The sequence below is a fragment of the Python bivittatus genome, unplaced genomic scaffold (genome assembly GCF_059951505.1).
Source record: "Python bivittatus isolate LINGU-HERP-01145 unplaced genomic scaffold, Pbiv_v1 ctg000020_np1212, whole genome shotgun sequence".
NCBI classification, from domain to species: Eukaryota; Metazoa; Chordata; class Lepidosauria; order Squamata; family Pythonidae; genus Python; species Python bivittatus.
This window is the reverse complement of record NW_028277030.1, coordinates 21,813,626-21,826,328: the sequence shown is the minus strand read 5'-3', so window position 1 is coordinate 21,826,328 and position 12,703 is coordinate 21,813,626. Positions and strand designations below refer to the sequence as shown.

General features: G+C 38.0%; 1 long non-coding RNA gene across 1 annotated transcript in view; it reads right to left on the bottom strand.

Moving 5' to 3' along the window:
• Positions 1 to 2,971: 2,971 nt before the first annotated feature.
• The window catches only part of LOC148217000 (uncharacterized), a 79,308-nt gene continuing 69,576 nt past the window's right edge, over positions 2,972 to 12,703 (bottom strand). The window contains exon 3 of the long non-coding RNA XR_015797813.1: positions 2,972 to 3,662. This is a non-coding gene — a long non-coding RNA (uncharacterized LOC148217000). The remainder of the gene's footprint in view (positions 3,663 to 12,703) is intronic.

Genomic DNA, 12,703 nt, shown 5'->3' with positions numbered 1-12,703 from the left:
GAACATCCATCCTGAAGGTCCTTTCTTGTTGCAAGGCATGATGGGAGGTGGCTGAATGGAGGGTTTTCTCCGTGGGTACACTCCTGTGGGGCAGCTTGACCCCCCTGTGCAAAAGTGGTCCATACTTCCAACTTTTAGAAGTTGATTGCTTACAGCCATGGGTCCCAGAATGGTTGGTCTTTACTGCCATTGTTATATCATCATCATTATTATATTACATTATTTATACTACTTTACTATTCAGTTTTATATTTTGTACACTGTTTAGTCTCTTTCTGGCTAGGAGTGGATAATAAAATGGAAAAATAAATAAATAATTGCCAAGTATACATTCAAGATAATAGTTTACAATTTTTTCTTCTTCTTTGACTTGCACAAAAATAAATAAAAGCAGCACTTTATCTTAGAGTTGTGGTGTAGAAAATAGGTTGAAGTGAGGGAGGAAGCCATGTATACTGCATAAAAATAAATTAAAAAGTAGAAAATATATATAAATCCATGATCTAAAGTGCAGTATATTAGAATTTGTATTTAGCCTTAATGACATCCATTTAGAAACAAGAAGGAAAATAACAAGATACCCTTGGGACTCACTTCAACCAGATATAAATTTGTTTTCCACTCCAGTCTGTGTTTTGTTTATTCAACATGCTAAAGAAGATAGCATATTATTACTTGACAGTTAATAAACAGAAATAAGAAAATTAGGCTGGGAGGAAAAGAGGGGCAGTCCAGGAAAATTGCCCTTAAGACATAAGAAATTTTACTTTCTGAATTTTTATCCATAGAAGGTACCTGGAGAGAAGAATTTATTGATTAGCTTTCATTACTCAGTCTCCTTCTCTATCAGCAGCTATTATTAGAGCAAAACAATTGAAATGTTGTACTGCATGGATTGAACAATCCTATTCTATTGAAACGTGAGTCCTATGTAGGTTAATGAGGCTTATTGCCAAGAAACTGGGTATGGGAGTACCGTGATGAGTTCGGTACAGGCTTATTTATTTCAAATATTATCAAGAATATCTGGTTCAACTTTAGGTCATTTCTGTGTTCCTTTGGGCCAGAAATTCCAGATGTCATCATGAACTGAAATATAATTTGGGACTGATAGCAGCAAAACATAACCAAATGAAAGATCACAAGTGCTACACAAATCCCTGAACATCAGCCAAGCCAATAAAATGTGGGATTAAGCAAGTTGTGTTGATATTCCTCATTTTATCTGGAATCTTCAGGCTCATTGGTTGGTGGTCACAAAATAATTATACATAGCAAAGCTTACCCAGTGTCCATAGCCAAAAAATGATGTTCCAGGGTTAATCTTTTCTTCTGTCTACTTGCCTTCTTCATGGTCAGTATCATTTACAAACCAAATATCATTAAAAGAAAATACTACTGGAAACAAGAACAGCTAAAAAAGGTGACCACCAGAGATTTGCAGTCTGGCAATCGTGTTTTAGTGAACTCCCTTGAAAAGGTTAACAAGCTACAGCTGAGAAAAACCCAGAATGAAGCCTAAAAAGGATCCTCCTTCAAAATTGTTAGGTAGATTTTTAACATGCCTAACTTACTCATTTTACTCCCCCCTGATTTGAGATCAAAGCTGAACCACACATTTAGTTCACATTCTTAGACCCTACCTTTTGACAGTACCTCATGGTGAAATCAGATTTTTGAACATTCCTTTACATTAACAATCCCCGTCCACCCCCATCCCACTGTAATATTAGTAATTCCAAGGGCAGAGTAGCTATTCATAAGTTTCTGAGCTCAATTTAAGTCTTAAGTTTTAATGGTAATGTCCCATGAGATCTGGTCATGGCATCATTCAAGGACTCATCTCTGGATGAGTGTCCAAATTGTTCTTTAGAGTTCCTTCATCATAACATGATAGATTTGGAGAGACATGTCACATAATATTTTGGAAGGGTTTTTTGTATTTTACAATTTGACTGAAACATCTCCTCCTCCTCCTCTTCCTCCTCCTCCTTCTCCTCCTTTTACATAATCAAGTACTGGGGATAAGCAATAAATGACTGTCATTAATTCCACATAAATGACACAGGAATTTGCCTGATAGCGGCAAACCATTCTGGGTGGGGGGAGGGGGGATACCTCCTTCACGTCTTCAGTAATTGGAACTGTGCCAGTGGTAGCTATGCCAGAGAAGAACAAGCAGAGGAGACCAACAGTTATGCACCACACAGTAGACCCTCAAAGACTACATTATGAGTTTCCATGGAGGTGACCGGGGTGGCAAGTGACCATGAATGCATGATGACATCTTCATGCAAATGCCATGACTTACATACCTGCATTAGATATATAATATATAGGTATTTGTGTGATGACATCATTTTATGCATGTCATCAGGTTGGAGCCTTTGCAGTTTTTTGTGGACACTCTTCAACCTCATTGTATGCCTTGGCCCAAGAAGAATGATGGAGGCATATTACATGCCATCTGTAGGACTCTTCTGCTCCTCCTCTTCTTCCAGCACCAAATAAGGTAGCATGCCAGAGCTATTAGAATTGATGGAAACTAGAATTATTTGATTGATTGATTGTATTTTGCTGCTGCCCAACTCGAAACAGACTCAGGGCAGGAGGACAATGAAAGGACCTTTGATCCAGCAAGACACTTTTTAAAAAAAAAAATAGATCTTTTTTGCATAAATATATTTTAAATAAATGCCTTAAAAAACAATAAGTTTTTTACAATAAGTTGGGATCATTACTAGAGGCAAAGGATAGATTCCTTGTTCCACTCTACATACAGAAGCTGGTTGGACAAAGTGTAGTATCTCCTCAGTATTACAGAAAGACAAACTCACAACATCAGAGAGACCAGGACAGCAGTTGGCACATTTAGTGTCATCTCCACTGGAGGACAGTGCCCAGGGCCCTTTAGAGAAGCTGCTAAAAGACTGCCAGGGTTGCTCTCACAGCATTTGCTGCTCAGAGTGGTTGTCTCACTCTGCCTAACGATAGGGTTGGCCCATATTGTGATCTTTTTCCAAAAATAATGGGACACCAGGGCAGGCAGAGAATCATCCCCAAGAATAAAACTACAAATTAGAGTAGGGTATTCAAATATGTAGTTTATTTCAAAAACAGGCACCATGAATACCTGAGCTGGACTCAGATGGAATTGGGGCTTATTAAATACAGAATGGCTGGGCATGCGTACTGGCAGGCCTTGGCTTCTCCTTGAACTAAATCACTTTCTTCAAAACAAGTACCTGTGCCCAATCCAAATAGACACATTTGTATCACCAGCACAATAATATATATATTATTATGCACCCAAACCCATACTTGCATATGATTCCCTTAGGTCCTAGCTAGTCGCCGACAAGCTATTCAGAACAGGAAGCAGAAGGAGCTGGATTCAGGCCATCTGTTTCCTTGTTGGTAAACCATCTTGTTGGTACTTACATGGATCAAGGCTATAGCCTTTAAGGGAATCCGAAATAATTGCTCCAGGCAAAAGGAAAACATTTTTCCTTCAAATACCATGTTGAAATTGAAATTCCAGTTCCCCAAACGCACTTTCCTTTGTGAAAGAGTTTTGTCTCTTCTTGGTAGATGGGTGGCAACTGCATTTCCAGATATTTCCAGCTGCTGCAGTTGAAGTCCTAGGACATCAGGTCGGGGGTCTGATAGAGAATATAAATAAGAATAGTATCACAGAGCAGAATACAGTTAGCAGAATTAACTTGTTTCATCTAATTTCTTTTGCCCTCTGGTACCTTATGATGTAGGGTGCAGGCTGACTTTTCCCTCCATCCCTCTTTTGAATTTTAGCTATTTTATACAACATTTTGGGCTAAAATGAGTTTTCACAGTTGGGTAATAAACTGAACCGATGGAAATACTGACATAGCACCAGGTATATATGTCCAAACAGGTGTCCCTTTAACTACCCTCATTTAAAAAAAAAAGTTTGACAACTTAAAACAGCTCTTCCATCACTGTGACATCAAGAGATGCCATGCTCGATGAATACAAACTCTAGCAATACATTTCTGAGAGTGTATTTTCATTAAATATTGCTAAAACTAGTAGCAGTCTAAGAAAATGCATTGTAGCATGAGATTGCCCATACAGCTGGGCTGAGGGCAACGGACTTGAGTTTAGCCATGAGCAGAAAATCAGGAGCTGTGGAAAAGCTAGCAGCTGGCTTGGATTGAAAGACACACAGAAGGCAGTACTGAAAAAGAAATAAGAATTCGGGGCTGAAACACAGCCTTGGATACAAGGCTTATGCAGCCATTCCTTTAAATTCTATTTTTTAAAAATAGGATAGTTGTAGTTTGTTTTTCTTTTGACAGAACTAAATGACATTTGCAGACACAGTAGTTCCCCTGTGGTGGCAAGATCTGAAAAATTTCAAACAGATAAATGGAGGGACCTTTGCACAAAGGGAATCTGTCCAAAGATAGGATGGTAAATGAAAAACGTACTGCCACCAGTTGTTGATCTTTGGTAGGCAAGATCTGTGGAAACGTCAAGTGAAATAAAAATAGTGTTTTGCAGGAAAGAAACCTGTCAAATTACAAAAGGATAGGTTCATAGTTTTAAGAACTAGGCTCCTTTCCATTTTTATTTTTTTATAATATCCAGGCAAAGGCTTTCTCCAAAAAACTGTGATTGGAGGGTTCCCTAGGTTTAGAAAAGAGATTGATCGGTCACTTGATTCTACTCATCTTCCTTCCTCCTCCTTTAACAGAGATTCATAATCTGAGTGTAACCTTTTATTTGCAGAAATATTTCCATCTTTGTATCCTGAATCACACTCAGGCCCTCCTAATGATCCCAGTGTGATCTGAAACACTTCATTGGGATCCTCTTGATCTTGCACAGCCACAGAATCAATCACAAGCAACCCAAATGACTCGAGATTAAGGATGCAGCTGAATGTGAGGCACACTCCTAGTCTGAGGGGATGGAGACTGACACAAGAAGCCTATCAATAGTTAAATATTTATACAGGCAAGTCATAATTGAGAGATCAATATCTTGGACCGCACTTCAGATGAATGGCCTATTGGGATCCTTACTTCGAAACAATACATTTTTCATGTATGGTCAGAACCCCCAAATTACATATAATATGGCCTTTCATCTGAACAAAACAGTGGAATGGAGAACTGCCTATGTGGATCCGATTGGGGTAAATTGTAGGGGTGATGCAGAAATATGATTTGCATTTTCTTTTAGTTATGCCTTTTGCTCTATTTTGTAACACATGGTTTTCATTGTTCTGCATTTTATATTTTGTATTCTGATATGGCCTAATAGCTAATCTATTATTATTATTATCATCATCATCATCATCATCATCATCATCATCATCATCATCATCATCTCTTGCTGTGTATCTCAGAGCAGCTAGAGGCATTCCCAGGCAACACACTGAGACGAGACGAGATATGCCAGCTCCGTTTGTTCAGGCAGAGTCTCAAAATGGAGCTTAACGTTCAAAAGCGAGCTGCCCTGAAGATTGCTTTGTGTAACAATTTATATGCTAACCATGTGCGTGCACTCTTGCTCTTTTCTACCTACAGTGATAGTTGCCTTTCCCTGTGGGGGTTTTAGCAGATTGGCATATATTTTTATGTGGAGGCTCTTCCCCCAGTAAGATCCCACACACATTCCAGAAAAGAAGATGTTGGCATTCTTTCATAGCTAAAAATATTATTTATATTATCTTACTGCAAATATAAATATATTAAACACCACTTGACATCCACATTTGTTATTGTCTTGACATCACAAAACCCCAAAGGGGAAACCAGTTATATTCCCTTGTAGTGTTGCCAAGCATTGATCTGTCTTTGATTTCCCATCTGTGTTCAATATGTCCAAACATATAAGGCTGCTAGCGATATGCACTAGATAGCTGAGTGCACATCACCTGTTCTAGCTGTTTGGTAGGGCAGAAGCCAAAAGGGCCAAAATGGGGCGGGGAGAGCTTTAAACCAGAGCTATAAAATCCTTTGCGATAATAAGGAAGACAGAGCCTTTAACCCACAATCATTTGAAATACAGCCAAGCATCACATATGCGCTATGTTCTCAAGACACAGAAGGGATATGAAGTCAGCAAAATGAACATCAGCCTCTGATTTTGGTTATTTGAAAAGCAGGCTCAACCTTTTGGACACGTAAACATTGTATGGCACAACCCTCGATCAAAAGTGCCACCCTAGTTAGTTTGCATCTTACCAAACGTGTGATGTTTAACTTTACAAAAAAGCTGGTAGCAGACAGCTTGAAACTCACCCAGTGTTTTGTTAATGGGGTTGGGTTTAAGCCACAGCAGGGCTAATCCATACAGTGCAGTGACATGCCAGTTCTGTGGCTTGAGTGCATTCAAGCAGATGGCAGTGGATTGGATGACGCCTGTCCTCAGTCTAGTGTCCGTTGTATTGAGGGAACACCAAATCTCCTCTGTTACCTGGTATACTTGCTCAACCTCTTCTGTATCCCCTGTTACTCATAGAGATGAATAGCCCAACATGGCCTCTGTGCATAAGTCTACTTGTATAGAACAAGGCCAGACACTGTTATCAGAGCTCAGAGAGATGGACCGAATATTTGCCTTCAGATCCATCCTCCACCAATCACCTGCTCCTACCAGCACTTCGGGTAGCAAAGGCAACTCAGTGGTCAGGATTACAAAGTCTTTGTCAGGTTGCACTCAACTGCTAGAGATGTGTGCATGTAGTTTTCTGAACAAGAATATGAAAGTGGTTTGCCTTTTTTCTAGTTTTTCTGTCCCCCACCCCCCACTGCCCAATCTAGCTCTGTGATTTCTGCTAAGTCCTAACCAGATCTGACCATGCTAAGCTTCTGAGCTTAGGTGACAGCTGCAAGATTGACTTGGTGCTGTCACCTAGGACATAAAGTAATGAATCTGTCTGTCTGTCTGTCTCTCTCCCTATTGCCAACAGAACATTTTATAGTAGGCATACCCAACAGATGAATTTTCTGTCACTAAACTGGCTCCTCCTAACAGCCAAGCAGTACGGTCTAGTGGTTACAGAACTAGAAAATGATGATAGGCCTGCCACATGTGTCTGATGTTCTCCTTCCTGTATCCCATTCCCAACTTCCCAAAATCTTACAATCTGTTGTTATTCACAGCTTTTCCCTTCAAAAAAGTAAAATAAAGATGTAAAAGTGACCCCTGCATCTGTAGCTCCCTTTCATTCATGAATGGGTCAGCACAGGCTGAAGTGGCAGACACTTGAAATGGACAATGTCCTAAAGCCATTTCAGATAGACTAGAAAAATTACCACCAGAAATTTGGAGAAATTGCTGTTGATGATCTGTTCCCCAAACTGAAGCCCAAATGTCATGGACTTCAGCTGACATACTTCCCAGTCAACATATCTAAGGAGCATCAGCTTGGGGAACAGAGGTGAAGGTAATATCAACAGCCTGAGTTTTTAATTATCTTTTTTATTACAAAAAAGGAAAAAAATACATAAAGTGCTTTAACATAAAAGTGAAAAAGTTCAACAAAAAAAGTTAATATATCATTATAATAGTACATAGTTCCAATTCTATATATGCTTATCCAATACAAATATTATTCAAGTACATATATATTTCTAATAGAGTTATATGAGTATCCTGGGGTTTTTTTTTGTTTAAACCCAGTGTATTTTGTATAAATGAGTCCCATATTTCATTATATTTGTCAGTACAAAGTCTATGTCTATAGGCAATCCACTCATAGGTAGCAAGTGCAATCAGGTCTTCAATCCATTGACTAAATGGGGCCGTACATTTATCTTTCCAATGTTGTAATATCAGTCTTTTGGCCATAGTAAGGGCATGGAGAATCCATTTACACTGTCCAGTTCCATGTACTAGGTATATAGTTCAAAAGAATATTATCTTCTGAAAATTTTAGCTTTTGTTGCACAGTCATATTTATATAGTCCACTACTTTCTCCCAAAACTTGATAAGTGTAGGACATTGTAAAAACATATGTTTTAAAGAAGCATTGTCCTTATTATGTCTCCAGCAAAATGCGGTTTTTGACTGTCCTTATCTATACATACGTAGTGGAGTCCAATACATTCTAAATATTGTTTTTTGTTGCATAAGTCATAATTTAAGATCCACTGACACTCTTGGTATAGAAGTTAAGACAGTCTCCCATTGTCTAGGCAACATAGAAACCTCAAATTCTTTATTCTGCTCATCCTGTAGCATCTGCGTATCAAATTGATTTATTGATAACAAATATCTGTGCAAACTAATAGTAGGTTTTTTAGTTTTAAAGGATTTGACAAGTTGTTCTAATATCTCAGGTGTCTCAGAAGCTGAAAATGCTGCTGATCCAAACAATGTTGTTAATAAATGTTGTAATTGTAAATATTGCCATTGGGTTACATCTGGTAGATGCTATTTATCTCTTAACATAGCATTCATCTTCATCACCTATCAGTTGGCCCAAAGTCAATATCCCCACTTCCATCCAATTTTTCCATATTGCCATCTTTTTCCCAATTTTTAAAGTTGGGTTTCCCCATAAATTCAGTTTGGAATGGGAAAAAGGGTCATTTTTTTAAAATCAGACATTATGTTCCATAGTTTTCTAACTGACAACATTGTTTCAAGAGATATTAGAGTTTTAGTGTATTTCGATCCTAATACTGTCCATCCGACCAAAAGTGCTATATATGTTTATTCCAAAGTTGCTCAAATTGGAAAATCTACACCACTTGTTGGCGTCCAGTATTTAATACTTGACAACAGATAAACATGATGATATAGCTCCAGATTTGGAACACCAAATCCACCCTCATTAATTGATAATTGCAGTTTCTGTAAAGATATTCTCGGAACTGAAGATCCCCATAGAAATTTTCTAAACAAAGAATTTATTTTCTGAAAATGTTTTCCAAACATAAAAGCTAGAATTCCTCTCAGAATATAAATAATCTGGGAATAATATTCATTCTGAGAGTGTTCATCTTTCCCCAAAGGGTGAGGTTTAATGACTCCCATCTACTGATATCTGAAGAAATCCCTCTATATATTTTATTTATATAACATGTTGCTAACTGAGCTATATCCTTTGGTACAGACATATCTAAGTATTTAATAGATTTGGTACAAATACGGAAGTGATATTCCTTAAATGAATGGGTAAGCAAGTTTTCACCTATCGGCATCAATTCCAGTTTGGCCCAATTAACAGTATAGTATCCTGCTATTTTACTAAAGTCATCTATCATTTGCATCAACACTGGAATAGTAGTATGAGGTTTAGAAATAAACAAAAGAATGTCATCTGCAAATAAAACCAATTTATGTTCAACTGAATTATGTACTACTCCGTAGATCTCCCTGTGTTGTCTAATAGCAAAGGCCAAGGGTTTCATGCAAATGTTAAAGAGCAAGGGTGAAAGAGGACATCCTTGTCTAGTTCCTCTGAATAGTAGAAAAGTAGGAGAAAACATGCCATTAGCCTTTACTTTAGATGTGGGCAACTCATATAATATCTTAATCCATTTTATAAATTCCAAAGAAAATCCAGATTTTTCAATATGGCAAACGTGTACTGCTTGTATATTTTGTCAAAGGCTTTTTCAGCATCTAATGATAAAATTACAAATTGATCTTTGTTTTTATTCAAATCTATTAAATCTACAACTAATCTAATATTGTCTGCTGCTTGCCTAGTTTTTATAAACCCTGCTTGATCATTCTTAATAACAAACGATATCACTTGCTGTAATCTATTTGCTAACGCTGCTGTTAGAATCTTTGTATCAACATTAATCAATGAGATTGGATGATAGTCAGCACACTGCGTATGATCTTTACTTGCTTTTGGTATAACTGTAATATAAGCCTGATTAAATGCCGGTGATAAAATCCCATTATCAAATATCTCTTCATATACTTGATGAAGTTTTGGCACCAAAAGATCTATAAATGTTTTGTACCACTCGACAGGAAATCCATCTAATCCTGGTGTTTTACCATTTGCCATTTTTAAAATTATTTGTTTAATCTCTAGCTCAGATAGTGGAGCAAATAAGAGTTGTTTTTATGTATTATCTAAATGTGGTAGGTTAATTTTATTTTTAAAAGACTTTATATCTTCATTTGATACATTCTCTGGTTTACTGTATAATTCTGAATAAAATTTTAAAAATTGACAATATCCATTGAAGGTTTATACATTTCATCTCTTTCACCTCTAATGATTAGAATAATTGCCCTACCCTTTTTTTTTGCTTTAAATGATTAGCCAAGTTCTTACGAGGTCTTTCACCATTCTCCCAGTATCTCTGTCATAAACATGTTAGCATAAATTCTGTCTGCCGTGTTATTATAGTAGTTAATTCATATTTCTTTTTCTGTATTTCTCTGTACAAAACTGTAGATGGGCATCTAACCATCACTGCCCATAGATGTTTCAATTCCTCTTTCAAATTATTTTCCCTTTTATTTTTAATCTTATTTTTATGTGATGCATAAGCAATACTCCTACCTTGAATGTATGCTTTATATGCTTCCCATTCAAAAATTCAGGCACTTGAGATCAACAGCTTAAGTTGACATCTCAGATTTCCCAAGAAATCACTTTTTCAGTTTACCATTATTTATTTAATTATTTATTTAATTGTATTTATATAGCCGCCCATCTCACAGAAAGTGACTCTGGGCGGCGTACAAGTAAAAAGAATAAATACATTAAAAAACCCAGTTACAAGTAAAAAAAACTATAAAAGCACACAAAACAGGAAGGGCTAATATTAATAAGGGAGCCATTGCAAAATCTCCCCAGGGCTGATCACATAGCCAGGTCTTGAGGGACTTGCAGAATGTTAAGAGGGATGGAGCTAATCTCACTTCTGGGGGAGAAGGTTCCACAAGGTGGGTACCACAGCAGAGAAGGCCCGCCTCCTGGGAACCACCAGTTGTAATTCTCTAGTAGACAGGATCCGCAGCATGCCTTCTCTGCCAGACCTGATGGGATGGGCAGATATAATCGGGGAGAGGCGGTCCCTCAGATAATCCGGCCCCATGCTTTTGCTGTTCAGGTCCCCTTGCACAGGTGGACCTGTAGCTGAGCTTAGCTACCTCTGTGGCAAATCAGGAAACTTTTGCATGCTATTTTAGCAAAAGAAGTCTTAGAACAGTGGAACTCTGCCTAAATTCAATTAATCTTGACCAGCCAAGCCTGGAGCAGACTCTTCATCATCCAAAACACAATGGGACGGGGGGAGTCTGATGTTAGTAAGAAGGATAATTATCTTAAGGCTGCTACTTTCTCCAGCAATTGGCAGCATCAGTCAATGTTGACTTGTTTCAAGGAATGGGATCTGCAGGCCATTTGCTCACACTCGGCACGCCGCTACTACAACAAGCAGCTGCAGTTGCAGTTGTCCTGTCACTGGGGGTTTCAAAGTCAACCCACCCACTCGACTCTGGGGGAATCATTCAGAACAAGCTGCAGGTGCTATGGATTTTTCCATTTCATATCCATTCTTGCAATTCAGCACATTCAATAATCCACATGGTCAGCTCTGACTTCCATTTCTCCCAGTGGACTGCGATCAGATACCTAAAGAAAAGGCAGCCACTGCAGAGAGTGCTTCTCCTCTCAGCAGCTCAGGGCCTTCAGATGGTTAAAAAGAAATCTGTTTTCTCAGAGTAAAAATATGCAGAACTTTAACAAATAAAATTTATTTTGTTGTCACTAAGTAATGATAAATATTTCCAGAAATGGCATGTTCCCCATATATTATAAAATCCTTTTGTTGGAGGGATCTCCTCTGGGATATTGAAGGGAAGCTTGTGTTTATGCCAAGAAATTAGTATCACAGTTTGTTTAATGAAGAGGTCAAGAAAGTACACAATAGCAGCTAGATTTCTGTAAAGCTCTGGCTCAAGGATCTTTCAAAAGAGACTCATCTCTTCAGTAGATGAATAAAGAGACCGCTTCAATCAGAAATGGCCAGCTACATACATTTGAAAATGTGGGGATGGAGCAGTTCATAGGTGTGGAGGAATTTCAGAACTTTGTAAGTAATTGAAGGACATAGATGGAATCGATTATGCTTATTCACATCGCTTTGGGAATAGCAAGCTTCAATGTCCTGCTCTTGCAATCAGTCATGCTTGCTCATGATCATCTTGCTGTTGGAGATCACTTTGGGACTTGAAATATTTGCTCCCATGGTCACCATATTTTGTTCTGAAATTCAAATTCATATTTATATATTTAGAATAAAACTGTTTTGTGGAGCCAAGGCTTAGGCAATTGTGCATAATGTTTCAGCTTTACATGTCAATAGTGCATTTTTATGTGTAAATTTTTATCAATAAACTCAATGGGATTTATCTTAGATAACAGGTATAGCGAGGTTGAGGAACTTGTAGCCTCCCAATGTTGATGAACTGCAAGTTCCATCATTGCTTAAAACTATCCTGGTCTTTTCCCACCATGGGCATCCTCAGTGGGAGCTGGGGGTGTGTGTCAAAATGTTTTGACACAGACTCTGCCCTTCTTGTATTTGTGTCATAATGTTGCAAGCAAATACTAAGGGGCAGAGCTTCTCCCATGACATTAAGATACACATTTCTTTATTTGACAAACTCATGGCTTGCTGTGGATATCCCATCTATCTCTATAATATAGGACTGCAGCTTAAAATAGAG